The sequence below is a fragment of the Oncorhynchus keta genome, unplaced genomic scaffold (genome assembly GCF_023373465.1).
Source record: "Oncorhynchus keta strain PuntledgeMale-10-30-2019 unplaced genomic scaffold, Oket_V2 Un_scaffold_8588_pilon_pilon, whole genome shotgun sequence".
NCBI classification, from domain to species: Eukaryota; Metazoa; Chordata; class Actinopteri; order Salmoniformes; family Salmonidae; genus Oncorhynchus; species Oncorhynchus keta.
Window position 1 is genome coordinate 111,016 of NW_026291009.1, and position 13,727 is coordinate 124,742.

General features: G+C 48.0%; 1 long non-coding RNA gene across 4 annotated transcripts; it reads left to right on the plus strand.

The window, feature by feature from the left end:
- The first annotated feature begins 5,302 nt into the window (after window positions 1-5,302).
- Window positions 5,303-6,930, plus strand: LOC127929604 (uncharacterized). 4 transcript variants are annotated; one of them, XR_008135412.1, is made up of 4 exons: window positions 5,303-5,778; window positions 5,935-6,207; window positions 6,481-6,556; window positions 6,635-6,930. It is a non-coding gene; the product is annotated as an uncharacterized LOC127929604 (long non-coding RNA). The 4 variants fall into 4 exon arrangements; XR_008135413.1 differs by lacking the exon at window positions 5,303-5,778 and having other exon boundaries at window positions 5,838-6,207; window positions 6,481-6,595; window positions 6,711-6,930; XR_008135414.1 differs by lacking the exon at window positions 5,303-5,778 and having other exon boundaries at window positions 5,838-6,207; window positions 6,674-6,930.
- The last annotated feature ends 6,797 nt before the right edge of the window (window positions 6,931-13,727 follow it).

Sequence of the window (13,727 nt, forward strand, 5' to 3'; positions counted from 1 at the left end):
TTGGAGGGGTTGGGGAAATGAGGACCCAGGAATGTGTCAGCTGTTGTAAGGGTTGGGGGAAATGAGAACCCAGGAATGTGGCAGCTGTTGTAAGGGTTGGGGGAAATGAGGACCCAGGAATGTGTCAGCTGTTGTAAGGGTTGGGGGAAATGAGAACCCAGGAATGTGGCAGCTGTTGTAGGGGGGAAATGAGAACCAAGGAATGTGTCAGCTGTTGTAAGGGTTGGGGGAAATGAGAACCAAGGAAAGTGGCAGCTGTTGGAGGGTTGGGGAAATGAGAACCCAGGAATGTGTCAGCTGTTGTTGTAAGGGTTGGGGGAAATGAGAACCCAGGAAAGTGGCAGCTGTTGGAGGGGTTGGGGAAAATGAGAACCCAGGAATGTGTCAGCTGTTGTAAGGGTTGGGGGAAATGAGAACCCAGGAATGTGGCAGCTGTTGTAAGGGTTGGGGGAAATGAGGACCCAGGAATGTGGCAGCTGTTGTAGGGGGAAATGAGAACCAAGGAATGTGTCAGCTGTTGGAGGGATGGGGGAAATGAGAACCCAGGAATGTGTCAGCTGTTGTAAGGGTTGGGGGAAATGAGAACCCAGGAATGTGGCAGCTGTTGTAAGGGTTGGGGGAAATGAGGACCCAGGAATGTGGCAGCTGTTGTAGGGGGAAATGAGGACCCAGGAATGTGGCAGCTGTTGGAGGGGTTGGGGGAAATGAGATCCCAGGAAAGTGGCAGCTATTGGAGGGGTTGGGGGAAATGAGAACCCAGGAATGTGGCAGCTATTGGAGGGGTTGTGGAAAATGAGAGGGCAAATGCAATCCTGTCCTTACATATGTGTTCAGTGGAGAATGTTAAACTTGGCTTATGAAGATCGGCAATAAGAACAGCCAGCCATTTTCATCTTTGACCCCTCACTGCCTTCCTGTCTGTCTAAAGGATGGGCAGCTCTCCTGAAAACTAGTGGGAGGTGAGGCCGGTGTGTTCAGATCAGAACAAGGAGCAGACCGTGACATCACATGGTGGAGATCTCACCCCTGACTCATAGTGAATCTATCATTAGCCAATTCCGGACAGTGTCAAATCTAGACGGTTAATCAGTTCTACATTAAACCCAGCAACATTGTGTGACACAGCTGAACTTGACTCATAAACGCACCAATCACCCAGAGATGTTGTGGATGTATGCAACAGTTAATAAAATATCACATCCTGTACAACCCCTCCAATCTGATCAACCTTTTTTACTATTCTTTTAGTAGCAGGCATTTGATGTCCAGTTTTTCAACATCAGTGCAGATGAAGGAAGTATGTAGGAGCCCCTTTAGACTCTGTTTAACTTATGGCTTTGTTAAGCCAAAAAGGCTTTGTTAAGACAGGTTCCTGAGGTCCTAACAGCCAAAAAGCAAATGGAATCCGATCTTTTTTAATCCGATTTGAACCACATTCATAGGTGATTTGAAATCAGATACAAATCAGATACCTGGCCATGTGACTTGCATTCAACAGTGCTCATGTGCTGCACATTCTATCCATGTTGCAAAAAGAGGCACCTTGAGCTTTCTGATAGGGACAGTGCAGCTCCAGTGCCACCGCATGGAGATACTGGGAGCCTCCTGTATAACATGGAGAACGACCCCTGGATGTCAGTCGATCCTCATTCAACTCAATCTCGTACAGAGTGGGATTGCAGTCGTACATAATGTGACATACTGTGTTTTTCCACGTATTTATTTCAGTGTCCATCCATTCAAAAAAAAGTATTGGAAAGCAGTCAACTCTACTGCAGCCTGTTTGGTAGAGATGGTAATATTGATTACTGCCAATAATAATTGAGTATTAGGACCATGCTGCCTTTACCTCTCACCGTAAGACGGGAAAAACGAAGGTGACGTGGCTAATATGCGAAACAATATTACACTTTTGAATTTGTAAAAAAAAATAAGGTTACGGTTAGGGTTTAGGTAAGGGTAAGACATTGATTTTGGCTAGTCGGGCTGTCAATGGGATGCTGGTCAGAAAAGTCCCCTTAGTCTCTCCATAAGAGGACACATGATAGGCTACTAGAATTCCCTCCATTTAACTGTAGCATTGGCGTTCATGGTAATACATCCTCGCCAGTAGCTGTGCGTGGGTCAAACCATTGGGGAAGTCAATGCGGTCCTCCTCTCTTCCATGTTGATGAAATGGTCTATCACTCTGTCATACGGTACAAGGTTTTATTTTTAGTTGTCCTAGGCCATCTGGCTAAAATGCTTGATCACGCGCCTCACTTCCATTCATGGGCAGCGTTAGCTAGTTAACATTAGCCTTCAACATCTAGCTTCCTCTCAGGCCAGGGGCACAATAATGTATGAGCTAATGGTTGGATCAGAATCACCATTGTAATCATTGGCCACTACGGAGAATTAAGTCCAAATCCAAATCATTTATGAAAGGGACAATTTTAGCTAGCTACCTGTCTAGCCACCGGAGGTTAACAATACAACAAGGGTGTGTTCGTAAATTCAATCTGGAGTGCCAGAGTGCGCTCTTCCTAAATTTAGAGCATTTCGGCTCTTGGAGCATTCAGAGCGCACGCGCACACTGGACGCTCTGGCCGATGAGTAGGGTTGATCCGAGCGTTCTGACTACTTCCAGACACAAATGAGAGAACACCTCACTCTGACCATTTTACTCGCCCTAGCAAAGCTGGTAAGGCTGTTTTCATGTTATCTAGAGCGTCGGTGACTAACTGTGCTGCTGGCAAGATTTTAATTATGCTTTTGACATTTACAGACACCGGTCATATTCAACGGGTGTTGAGTATTCAGTTACTCTGCGCTCTGGCACACTCAAATGAGAGTCCTCTGAAATCGGAGTAGATAGCCAGAGTGAATTTGTGGAAACGCACCACGAGATGCAACAACTCAAATTGTTTCTGTTGATGATGTATGCTCTCAAAGCGATTTGTTAGGAGAGACGCTAAATCCAAATTGGCTTCCCATGGTAATCATTTTTTTCCTGGTAGGACCATTCACAGTTGAGCTCGCTCAGTTTAGCTCAATGCTGATTGGCACATTTTTTTAAACTTTTTTTCTGTCAAGTGAGGCCAAATGCTCACTGGCTTCCCTTGCATTCAATGCTACGGGCAGCAACAATGTCATACTCATTTGGACAAGACAGTTTCTGATAGATGGGCGCTGTTTCACTCGCTCCAATGCTTTCTCCTGTGAGATACATGACATTCAGCCTCTCGCCAATTAAAGGAACATGATGAAACACAGAAAGACGAAAGATAAAATGTTTATTGAACACAATTTTTTTTGGGGGGGAAGCCTTGCTTCTCTTGGTGGCCGTGAATAAAAGGCACTGATGCTAGCATACTATTTTCTAGATTAAATCCGGAACGTCGAAGATCCTCTTTGTAAAATGATTGACATTTGAAGGTAATTTTCATTTAAAGGTAATTTCCGATTGAGCCGACATATGCAGTGTTTACCCTGAATGCATCTCCGTCAGGAACATTACCTTTAAAATGTTCCAAACGGAAAAGGGGGAAGAGTAGCGTTGTTGTCTAAAGTAACATATTGTCAATGACATACATATGAGACCAAGAGATGTTGGATTCATTTTGGGACTCAATATGAAGCATTTTAATCAAAAGATCACATTGGTTCTCAAAACAGGGACTAAAAAGTAATGAAAATATTTTTGTTTGGTTCGGTAAAAAAATAACGCTACACATGCTTTCCAGGAAGCAACGCAACAACAACAAACAGTTGCATCATTCCAAAATATTGACATAAATACCAATAAATAATTGTAAACAATGATAAACAGTCAACAGGATAAAAACAGCCTGTCTGCCACAGTCCTGCCTCCGAGCCAGGCAGTAGAGTAGGGGGCAATCCTGTAGAAGTGCATAGAGGAGTCACAGGGAGGTCACCCCTCCTTTTGGGTCGGGACACAGCGTCTCCTGAAAGGGCGGTCCTCACATCCTTCATGACCACCCCTGGGAACTCCACCTCAGGCTCTCCAGGGTCTTCAGGAAGGAGCGCAGGGCGTGATCCTCTTCCAGGGACGACCCTCTCTCCTCTTCCTCTGTGATGTCAGAGAATGGGGGGCGTGTCTGCATCCGGAAGCAGGGTTCCCGGTGGCCCCGGCTGCAGAGCTGGACACCAGGGACCGCAGGCTGAGGGAACACCTCCATCGCCAATGGCAACAGATGGTCGGGCAGCGTGTCCATTCTGGTGGCCAATGCACTCAAGGGGCTGCGAGGCCGGGGAGAGATCCGGTGTGGAGTAGAAAAGGTCTGGAAAATGAGTGAAGGTGATGGAGGAAACCTGGATGGCTTTGAGCTCAATCTGAGCTCTGACAGTAAGTAAACTATGAAGCCAGGAATAATGCTATCGATTTATCTCTCTAGTAAACAGCCATTTCAAAATCCCCAGGTCCAGGTTATTCCTATCTGTACTGGTCTATCTACATGTTTACCGCCATCTGTCCGGGTTGCTGCTCCTGATAAGTGTCTGGAGGGAGGAGGAGAGCTTGATCTCTTCCACAGTACTACTGCTCCCTCTGGAACTCCTCTCAGTAGCTTGATCTCTTCCACAGTTCTTTCTACTGCTCCCTCTCGAACTCCTCTCAGTAGCGTGATCTCTTCCACAGTTCTACTGCTCCCTCTGGAACTCCTCTCAGTAGCTTGATCTCTTCCACAGTTCTACTGCTCCCTCTCGAACTCCTCTCAGTAGCTTGATCTTTTCCACAGTACTACTGCTCCCTCTGGAACTCCTCTCAGTAGCTTGATCTTTTCCACAGTACTACTGCTCCCTCGGGAACTCCTCTCAGTAGCTTGATCTTTTCCACAGTACTACTGCTCCCTCTGGAACTCCTCTCAGTAGCCTGATCTCTTCCACACTACTACTGCTCCCTCTGGAACTCCTCTCAGTAGCTTGATCTTTTCCACAGTACTACTGCTCCCTCTGGAACTCCTCTCAGTAGCTTGATCTTTTCCACAGTACTACTGCTCCCTCTGGAACTCCTCTCAGTAGCTTGATCTCTTCCACAGTACTACTGCTCCCTCTGGAACTCCTCTCAGTAACTTGATCTTTTCCACAGTACTACTGCTCCCTCTGGAACTCCTCTCAGTAGCCTGATCTCTTCCACAGTGATACCACTCCCTTTGAGTGTCTGTGGGAGCTGTTAGCTGTTTGACTCTCAGCTCCACCCGTGGTTATAAAGGTCCCTCCCTCCCAGCCACCCACCCACTCCTGCTGACTACCCTCTTCCTCCAGTGCCAGGCACCCCCTTCCCTCCCTCCCCTCCCTCCTTTTCAGCAACGTCACAGTTCCGGCTTCCATAACAATCCTCCGGAATCTGCCCCCAGAAATAAACATGGAAAAGAGTCAGAGGGTAGGGGTGACAGCAGGAGAGACAGAGAGAGAGCTGGAGAGATACAGAGAGAGACACACAGAAAGACAGACACACGCACAAATAGATAGAGAGAGAGACACACACAGAAAGAGAGAGACACACACGCACAGACAGAGAGAGACACACAAATAGACACACACATACAAAAAAAATAGGTTAGTGTTGAGCTAGTAACCAGTAGGTAGCCTAGTGGTTAGAGAGTTGGGCCAGTAACCAGTAGGTAGTCTAGTGGTTAGAGAGTTGAGCTAGTAACCAGTAGGTAGCCTAGTGGTTAGAGAGTTGGGCCAGTAACCAGTAGGTAGCCTAGTGGTTAGAGTTGAGCCAGTAACCAGCAGGTAGCCTAGTGGTTAGAGAGTTGGGCCAGTAACCAGTAGGTAGCCTAGTGGTTAGAGAGTTGGGCCAGTAACCAGTAGGTAGTCTAGTGGTTAGAGAGTTGAGCTAGTAACCAGTAGATAGCCTAGTGGTTAGAGAGTTGGGCCAGTAACCAGTAGGTAGCCTAGTGGTTAGAGAGTTGAGCCAGTAACCAGCAGGTAGCCTAGTGGTTAGAGAGTTGGGCCAGTAACCAGTAGGTAGCCTAGTGGTTAGAGAGTTGGGCCAGTAACCAGTAGGTAGTCTAGTGGTTAGAGAGTTGGGCCAGTAACCAGCAGGTAGTCTAGTGGTTAGAGAGTTGGGCCAGTAACCAGTAGGTAGTCTAGTGGTTAGAGAGTTGGGCCAGTAACCAGCAGGTAGTCTAGTGGTTAGAGCGTTGGGCCAGTAACCAGCAGGTAGTCTAGTGGTTAGAGAGTTGGGCCAGTAACCAGCAGGTAGTCTAGTGGTTAGAGAGTTGGGCTAGTAACCAGTAGGTAGCCTAGTGGTTAGAGAGTTGGGCCAGTAACCAGTAGGTAGCCTAGTCGTTAGAGAGTTAGGCCAGTAACCAGTAGGTAGCCTAGTGGTTAGAGAGTTGGGCCAGTAACCAGTAGGTAGTCTAGTGGTTAGAGAGTTGAGCCAGTAACCAGCAGGTAGCCTAGTGGTTAGAGAGTTGGGCCAGTAACCAGTAGGTAGTCTAGTGGTTAGAGAGTTGGGCCGGTAACCAGTAGGTAGTCTAGTGGTTAGAGTTGAGCCAGTAACCAGTAGGTAGTCTAGTGGTTAGAGAGTTGGGCCAGTAACCAGTAGGTAGTCTAGTGGTTAGAGAGTTGGGCCAGTAACCAGTAGGTAGCCTAGTGGTTAGAGAGTTGGGCCGGTAACCAGTAGGTAGCCTAGTGGTTAGAGAGTTGAGCCAGTAACCAGTAGGTAGTCTAGTGGTTAGAGTTGAGCCAGTAACCAGTAGGTAGTCTAGTGGTTAGAGAGTTGGGCCAGTAACCAGTAGGTAGTCTAGTGGTTAGAGAGTTGGGCCAGTAAACAGTAGGTAGTCTAGTGGTTAGAGTGTTGAGCCCGTAAACGAAATGTTGCTGGTTCAAAAACACAAGCTGACAAGGTGATTGTTTTTCCCAATGTGCCCTTGAGCAAGGCACTTTAACACCACACTGCACCTGTCTGGTGAATGTGAAAATAAAATATAGATGTCTTAATTAAGAGAATGAACTAGACTGGTAATTAAGAATGCAAGAAACAAGTACATCTCACACAACACACAGGCCTGTCTGATGTGTGTGGGCTGCTTTCCCCAGTTATGACCCAGATGGCCTTAGGCATGTATGTGTGTGCACACCCAGGTCTCCAACAGACAGCAGAATCACATATGGACACGCAGAGTCTCAAGGTGCAGTCATGACATTGCAACTACACGTCATTCTTGTCGTCGCTATCATTATTCCATATGTCACACTGTTGTGACTGCTGTATGGTGCTTCAGTTACTGTCCATAAGGAAAGCCCAGTCTGCTGTATGGTGCTTCAGTTACTGTCCATAAGGAAAGCCCAGTCTCTGCTGTATGGTGCTTCAGTTACTGTCCATAAGGAAAGCCCAGTCTGCTGTATGGTGCTTCAGTTACTGTCCATAAGGAAAGCCCAGTCTCTGCTGTATGGTGCTTCAGTTACTGTCCATAAGGAAAGCCCAGTCTCTGCTGTATGGTGCTTCAGTTACTGTCCATAAGGAAAGCCCAGTCTCTGCTGTATGGTGCTTCAGTTACCGTCCATAAGGAAAGCCCAGTCTCTGCTGTATGGTGCTTCAGTTACCGTCCATAAGGAAAGCCCAGTCTCTGCTGTATGGTGCTTCAGTTACCGTCCATAAGGAAAGCCCAGTCTCTGCTGTATGGTGCTTCAGTTACTGTCCATAAGGAAAGCCCAGTCTCTGCTGTATGGTGCTTCAGTTATTGTCCATAAGGAAAGCCCAGTCTGCTGTATGGTGCTTCAGTTACTGTCCATAAGGAAAGCCCAGTCTGCTGTATGGTGCTTCAGTTACTGTCCATAAGGAAAGCCCAGTCTGCTGTATGGTGCTTCAGTTACTGTCCATAAGGAAAGCCCAGTCTCTGCTGTATGGTGCTTCAGTTACTGTCCATAAGGAAAGCCCAGTCTGCTGTATGGTGCTTCAGTTACTGTCCATAAGGAAAGCCCAGTCTCTGCTGTATGGTGCTTCAGTTACTGTCCATAAGGAAAGCCCAGTCTGCTGTATGGAGCTTCAGTTACCGTCCATAAGGAAAGCCCAGTCTCTGCTGTATGGTGCTTCAGTTACCGTCCATAAGGAAAGCCCAGTCTGCTGTATGGTGCTTCAGTTACTGTCCATAAGGAAAGCCCAGTCTGCTGTATGGTGCTTCAGTTACCGTCCATAAGGAAAGCCCAGTCTGCTGTATGGTGCTTCAGTTACCGTCCATAAGGAAAGCCCAGTCTGCTGTATGGTGCTTCAGTTACTGTCCATAAGGAAAGCCCAGTCTGCTGTATGGTGCTTCAGTTACCGTCCATAAGGAAAGCCCAGTCTGCTGCATGGTGCTTCAGTTACTGTCCATAAGGAAAGCCCAGTCTGCTGTATGGTGCTTCAGTTACCGTCCATAAGGAAAGCCCAGTCTGCTGTATGGTGCTTCAGTTACTGTCCATAAGGAAAGCCCAGTCTCTGCTGTATGGTGCTTCAGTTACTGTCCATAAGGAAAGCCCAGTCTCTGCTGTATGGTGCTTCAGTTACTGTCCATAAGGAAAGCCCAGTCTGCTGTATGGTGCTTCAGTTACCGTCCATAAGGAAAGCCCAGTCTGCTGTATGGTGCTTCAGTTACTGTCCATAAGGAAAGCCCAGTCTGCTGTATGGTGCTTCAGTTACTGTCCATAAGGAAAGCCCAGTCTGCTGTATGGTGCTTCAGTTACTGTCCATAAGGAAAGCCCAGTCTGCTGTATGGTGCTTCAGTTACTGTCCATAAGGAAAGCCCAGTCTGCTGTATGGTGCTTCAGTTACTGTCCATAAGGAAAGCCCAGTCTCTGCTGTATGGTGCTTCAGTTACCGTCCATAAGGAAAGCCCAGTCTCTGCTGTATGGTGCTTCAGTTACCGTCCATAAGGAAAGCCCAGTCTCTGCTGTATGGTGCTTCAGTTACCGTCCATAAGGAAAGCCCAGTCTCTGCTGTATGGTGCTTCAGTTACCGTCCATAAGGAAAGCCCAGTCTCTGCTGTATGGTGCTTCAGTTACCGTCCATAAGGAAAGCCCAGTCTCTGCTGTATGGTGCTTCAGTTACAGCCCATAAGGAAAGCCCAGTCTCTGCTGTATGGAGCTTCAGTTACAGCCCATAAGGAAAGCCCAGTCTCTGCTGTATGGAGCTTCAGTTACAGCCCATAAGGAAAGCCCAGTCTCTGCTGTATGGAGCTTCAGTTACAGCCCATAAGGAAAGCCCAGTCTCTGCTGTATGGTGCTTCAGTTACTGTCCATAAGGAAAGCCCAGTCTCTGCTGTATGGAGCTTCAGTTACCGTCCTTAAGGAAAGCCCAGTCTCTGCTGTATGGTGCTTCAGTTACCATCCATAAGGAAAGCCTAGTCTCTGCTGTATGGAGCTTCAGTTACAGCCCATAAGGAAAGCCCAGTCTCTGCTGTATGGTGCTTCAGTTACTGTCCATAAGGAAAGCCCAGTCTCTGCTGTATGGAGCTTCAGTTACCGTCCTTAAGGAAAGCCCAGTCTCTGCTGTATGGTGCTTCAGTTACCATCCATAAGGAAAGCCCAGTCTCTGCTGTATGGAGCTTCAGTTACCGTCCTTAAGGAAAGCCCAGTCTCTGCTGTATGGAGCTTCAGTTACCGTCCATAAGGAAAGCCCAGTCTCTGTATGGAGCTTCAGTTACCATCCTTAAGGAAAGCCCAGTCTCTGCTGTATGGAGCTTCAGTTACTGTCCATAAGGAAAGCCCAGTCTCCTGCTGTATGGAGCTTCAGTTACCGTCCATAAGGAAAGCCCAGTCTCTGCTGTATGGAGCTTCAGTTACCGTCCATAAGGAAAGCCCAGTCTCTGTATGGAGCTTCAGTTACAGCCCATAAGGAAAGCCCGTCTCTGCTGTATGGAGCTTCAGTTACAGCCCATAAGGAAAGCCCAGTCTCTGCTGTGTGGAGCTTCAGTTACAGCCCATAAGGAAAGCCCAGTCTCTGTATGGAGCTTCAGTTACAGCCCATAAGGAAAGCCCAGTCTCTGTATGGAGCTTCAGTTACAGCCCATAAGGAAAGCCCGTCTCTGCTGTATGGAGCTTCAGTTACAGCCCATAAGGAAAGCCCAGTCTCTGCTGTGTGGAGCTTCAGTTACAGCCCATAAGGAAAGCCCAGTCTCTGTATGGAGCTTCAGTTACAGCCCATAAGGAAAGCCCAGTCTCTGTATGGAGCTTCAGTTACAGCCCATAAGGAAAGCCCAGTCTTTGCTGTATGGAGCCTCAGTTACCGTCCATAAGGAAAGCCCAGTCTTTGCTGTATGGAGCCTCAGTTACAGCCCATGAGGAAAGCCCAGTCTCTGTATGGAACTTCAGTTACAGCCCATAAGGAAAGCCCAGTCTCTGTATGGAGCTTCAGTTACAGCCCATAAGGAAAGCCCAGTCTCTGCTGTGTGGAGCTTCAGTTACAGCCCATAAGGAAAGCCCAGTCTCTGTATGGAGCTTCAGTTACAGCCCATAAGGAAAGCCCAGTCTCTGTATGGAGCTTCAGTTACCGTCCATAAGGAAAGCCCAGTCTCCTGCTGTATGGAGCTTCAGTTACCGTCCATAAGGAAAGCCCAGTCTCTGCTGTATGGAGCTTCAGTTACCGTCCATAAGGAAAGCCCAGTCTCTGTATGGAGCTTCAGTTACAGCCCATAAGGAAAGCCCGTCTCTGCTGTATGGAGCTTCAGTTACAGCCCATAAGGAAAGCCCAGTCTCTGCTGTGTGGAGCTTCAGTTACAGCCCATAAGGAAAGCCCAGTCTCTGTATGGAGCTTCAGTTACAGCCCATAAGGAAAGCCCAGTCTCTGTATGGAGCTTCAGTTACAGCCCATAAGGAAAGCCCAGTCTCTGCTGTATGGTGCTTCAGTTACCGTCCATAAGGAAAGCCCAGTCTCTGCTGTATGGTGCTTCAGTTACCGTCCATAAGGAAAGCCCAGTCTCTGCTGTATGGTGCTTCAGTTACTGTCCATAAGGAAAGCCCAGTCTCTGCTGTATGGTGCTTCAGTTACAGCCCATAAGGAAAGCCCAGTCTCTGCTGTATGGAGCTTCAGTTACAGCCCATAAGGAAAGCCCAGTCTCTGCTGTATGGAGCTTCAGTTACAGCCCATAAGGAAAGCCCAGTCTCTGCTGTATGGAGCTTCAGTTACAGCCCATAAGGAAAGCCCAGTCTCTGCTGTATGGTGCTTCAGTTACTGTCCATAAGGAAAGCCCAGTCTCTGCTGTATGGAGCTTCAGTTACAGTCCTTAAGGAAAGCCCAGTCTCTGCTGTATGGTGCTTCAGTTACCATCCATAAGGAAAGCCTAGTCTCTGCTGTATGGAGCTTCAGTTACAGCCCATAAGGAAAGCCCAGTCTCTGCTGTATGGTGCTTCAGTTACTGTCCATAAGGAAAGCCCAGTCTCTGCTGTATGGAGCTTCAGTTACCGTCCTTAAGGAAAGCCCAGTCTCTGCTGTATGGTGCTTCAGTTACCATCCATAAGGAAAGCCCAGTCTCTGCTGTATGGAGCTTCAGTTACCGTCCTTAAGGAAAGCCCAGTCTCTGCTGTATGGAGCTTCAGTTACCGTCCATAAGGAAAGCCCAGTCTCTGTATGGAGCTTCAGTTACCATCCATAAGGAAAGCCCAGTCTCTGCTGTATGGAGCTTCAGTTACCGTCCATAAGGAAAGCCCAGTCTCCTGCTGTATGGAGCTTCAGTTACCGTCCATAAGGAAAGCCCAGTCTCTGCTGTATGGAGCTTCAGTTACAGCCCATAAGGAAAGCCCAGTCTCTGTATGGAGCTTCAGTTACAGCCCATAAGGAAAGCCCAGTCTCTGTATGGAGCTTCAGTTACAGCCCATAAGGAAAGCCCAGTCTTTGCTGTATGGAGCTTCAGTTACAGCCCATAAGGAAAGCCCAGTCTTTGCTGTATGGAGCTTCAGTTACAGCCCATAAGGAAAGCCCAGTCTTTGCTGTATGGAGCTTCAGTTACAGCCCATAAGGAAAGCCCAGTCTCTGCTGTATGGAGCTTCAGTTACAGCCCATAAGGAAAGCCCAGTCTCTGCTGTGTGGAGCTTCAGTTACAGCCCATAAGGAAAGCCCAGTCTCTGTATGGAGCTTCAGTTACAGCCCATAAGGAAAGCCCAGTCTCTGTATGGAGCTTCAGTTACAGCCCATAAGGAAAGCCCAGTCTTTGCTGTATGGAGCCTCAGTTACAGCCCATAAGGAAAGCCCAGTCTTTGCTGTATGGAGCCTCAGTTACAGCCCATGAGGAAAGCCCAGTCTCTGTATGGAACTTCAGTTACAGCCCATAAGGAAAGCCCAGTCTCTGTATGGAGCTTCAGTTACAGCCCATAAGGAAAGCCCAGTCTCTGCTGTGTGGAGCTTCAGTTACAGCCCATAAGGAAAGCCCAGTCTCTGTATGGAGCTTCAGTTACAGCCCATAAGGAAAGCCCAGTCTCTGTATGGAGCTTCAGTTACCGTCCATAAGGAAAGCCCAGTCTCCTGCTGTATGGAGCTTCAGTTACCGTCCATAAGGAAAGCCCAGTCTCTGCTGTATGGAGCTTCAGTTACCGTCCATAAGGAAAGCCCAGTCTCTGTATGGAGCTTCAGTTACAGCCCATAAGGAAAGCCCGTCTCTGCTGTATGGAGCTTCAGTTACAGCCCATAAGGAAAGCCCAGTCTCTGCTGTGTGGAGCTTCAGTTACAGCCCATAAGGAAAGCCCAGTCTCTGTATGGAGCTTCAGTTACAGCCCATAAGGAAAGCCCAGTCTCTGTATGGAGCTTCAGTTACAGCCCATAAGGAAAGCCCGTCTCTGCTGTATGGAGCCTCAGTTACCGTCCATAAGGAAAGCCCAGTCTTTGCTGTATGGAGCCTCAGTTACAGCCCATGAGGAAAGCCCAGTCTCTGTATGGAACTTCAGTTACAGCCCATAAGGAAAGCCCAGTCTCTGTATGGAGCTTCAGTTACAGCCCATAAGGAAAGCCCAGTCTCTGCTGTGTGGAGCTTCAGTTACAGCCCATAAGGAAAGCCCAGTCTCTGTATGGAGCTTCAGTTACTGTCCATAAGGAAAGCCCAGTCTCTGTATGGAGCTTCAGTTACCGTCCATAAGGAAAGCCCAGTCTCTATATGGAGATTCAGTTACAGCCCATAAGGAAAGCCCAGTCTTTGCTGTATGGATCTTCAGTTACAGCCCATAAGGAAAGCCCAGTCTCTGTATGGAGCTTCAGTTACAGCCCATAAGGAAAGCCCAGTCTCTGTATGGAGCTTCAGTTACAGCCCATAAGGAAAGCCCAGTCTCTATATGGAGCTTCAGTTACAGCCCATAAGGAAAGCCCAGTCTTTGCTGTATGGAGCTTCAGTTACAGCCCATAAGGAACAGTATTTTATTGAGGCGAGCAGCATGCCAGAGAGATGGTCAGTCTCTGCTGTATGGAGTTTCAGTTACAGCCCATAAGGAAAGCCCAGTCTCTGCTGTGTGGAGCTTCAGTTACAGCCCATAAGGAAAGCCCAGTCTTTGCTGTATGGAGCTTCAGTTACAGCCCATAAGGAAAGCCCAGTCTCTGTATGGAGCTTCAGTTACTGTCCAAAAAAGAAAGCCCAGTCTCTGTATGGAGCTTCAGTTACCGTCCATAAGGAAAGCCCAGTCTCTATATGGAGCTTCAGTTACAACCCATAAGGAAGGCCCAGTCTTTGCTGTATGGAGCTTCAGTTACAGCCCATAAGGAAAGCCCAGTCTTTGCTGTATGGAGCTTCAGTTACAGCCCATAAGGAAAGCCCAGTCTT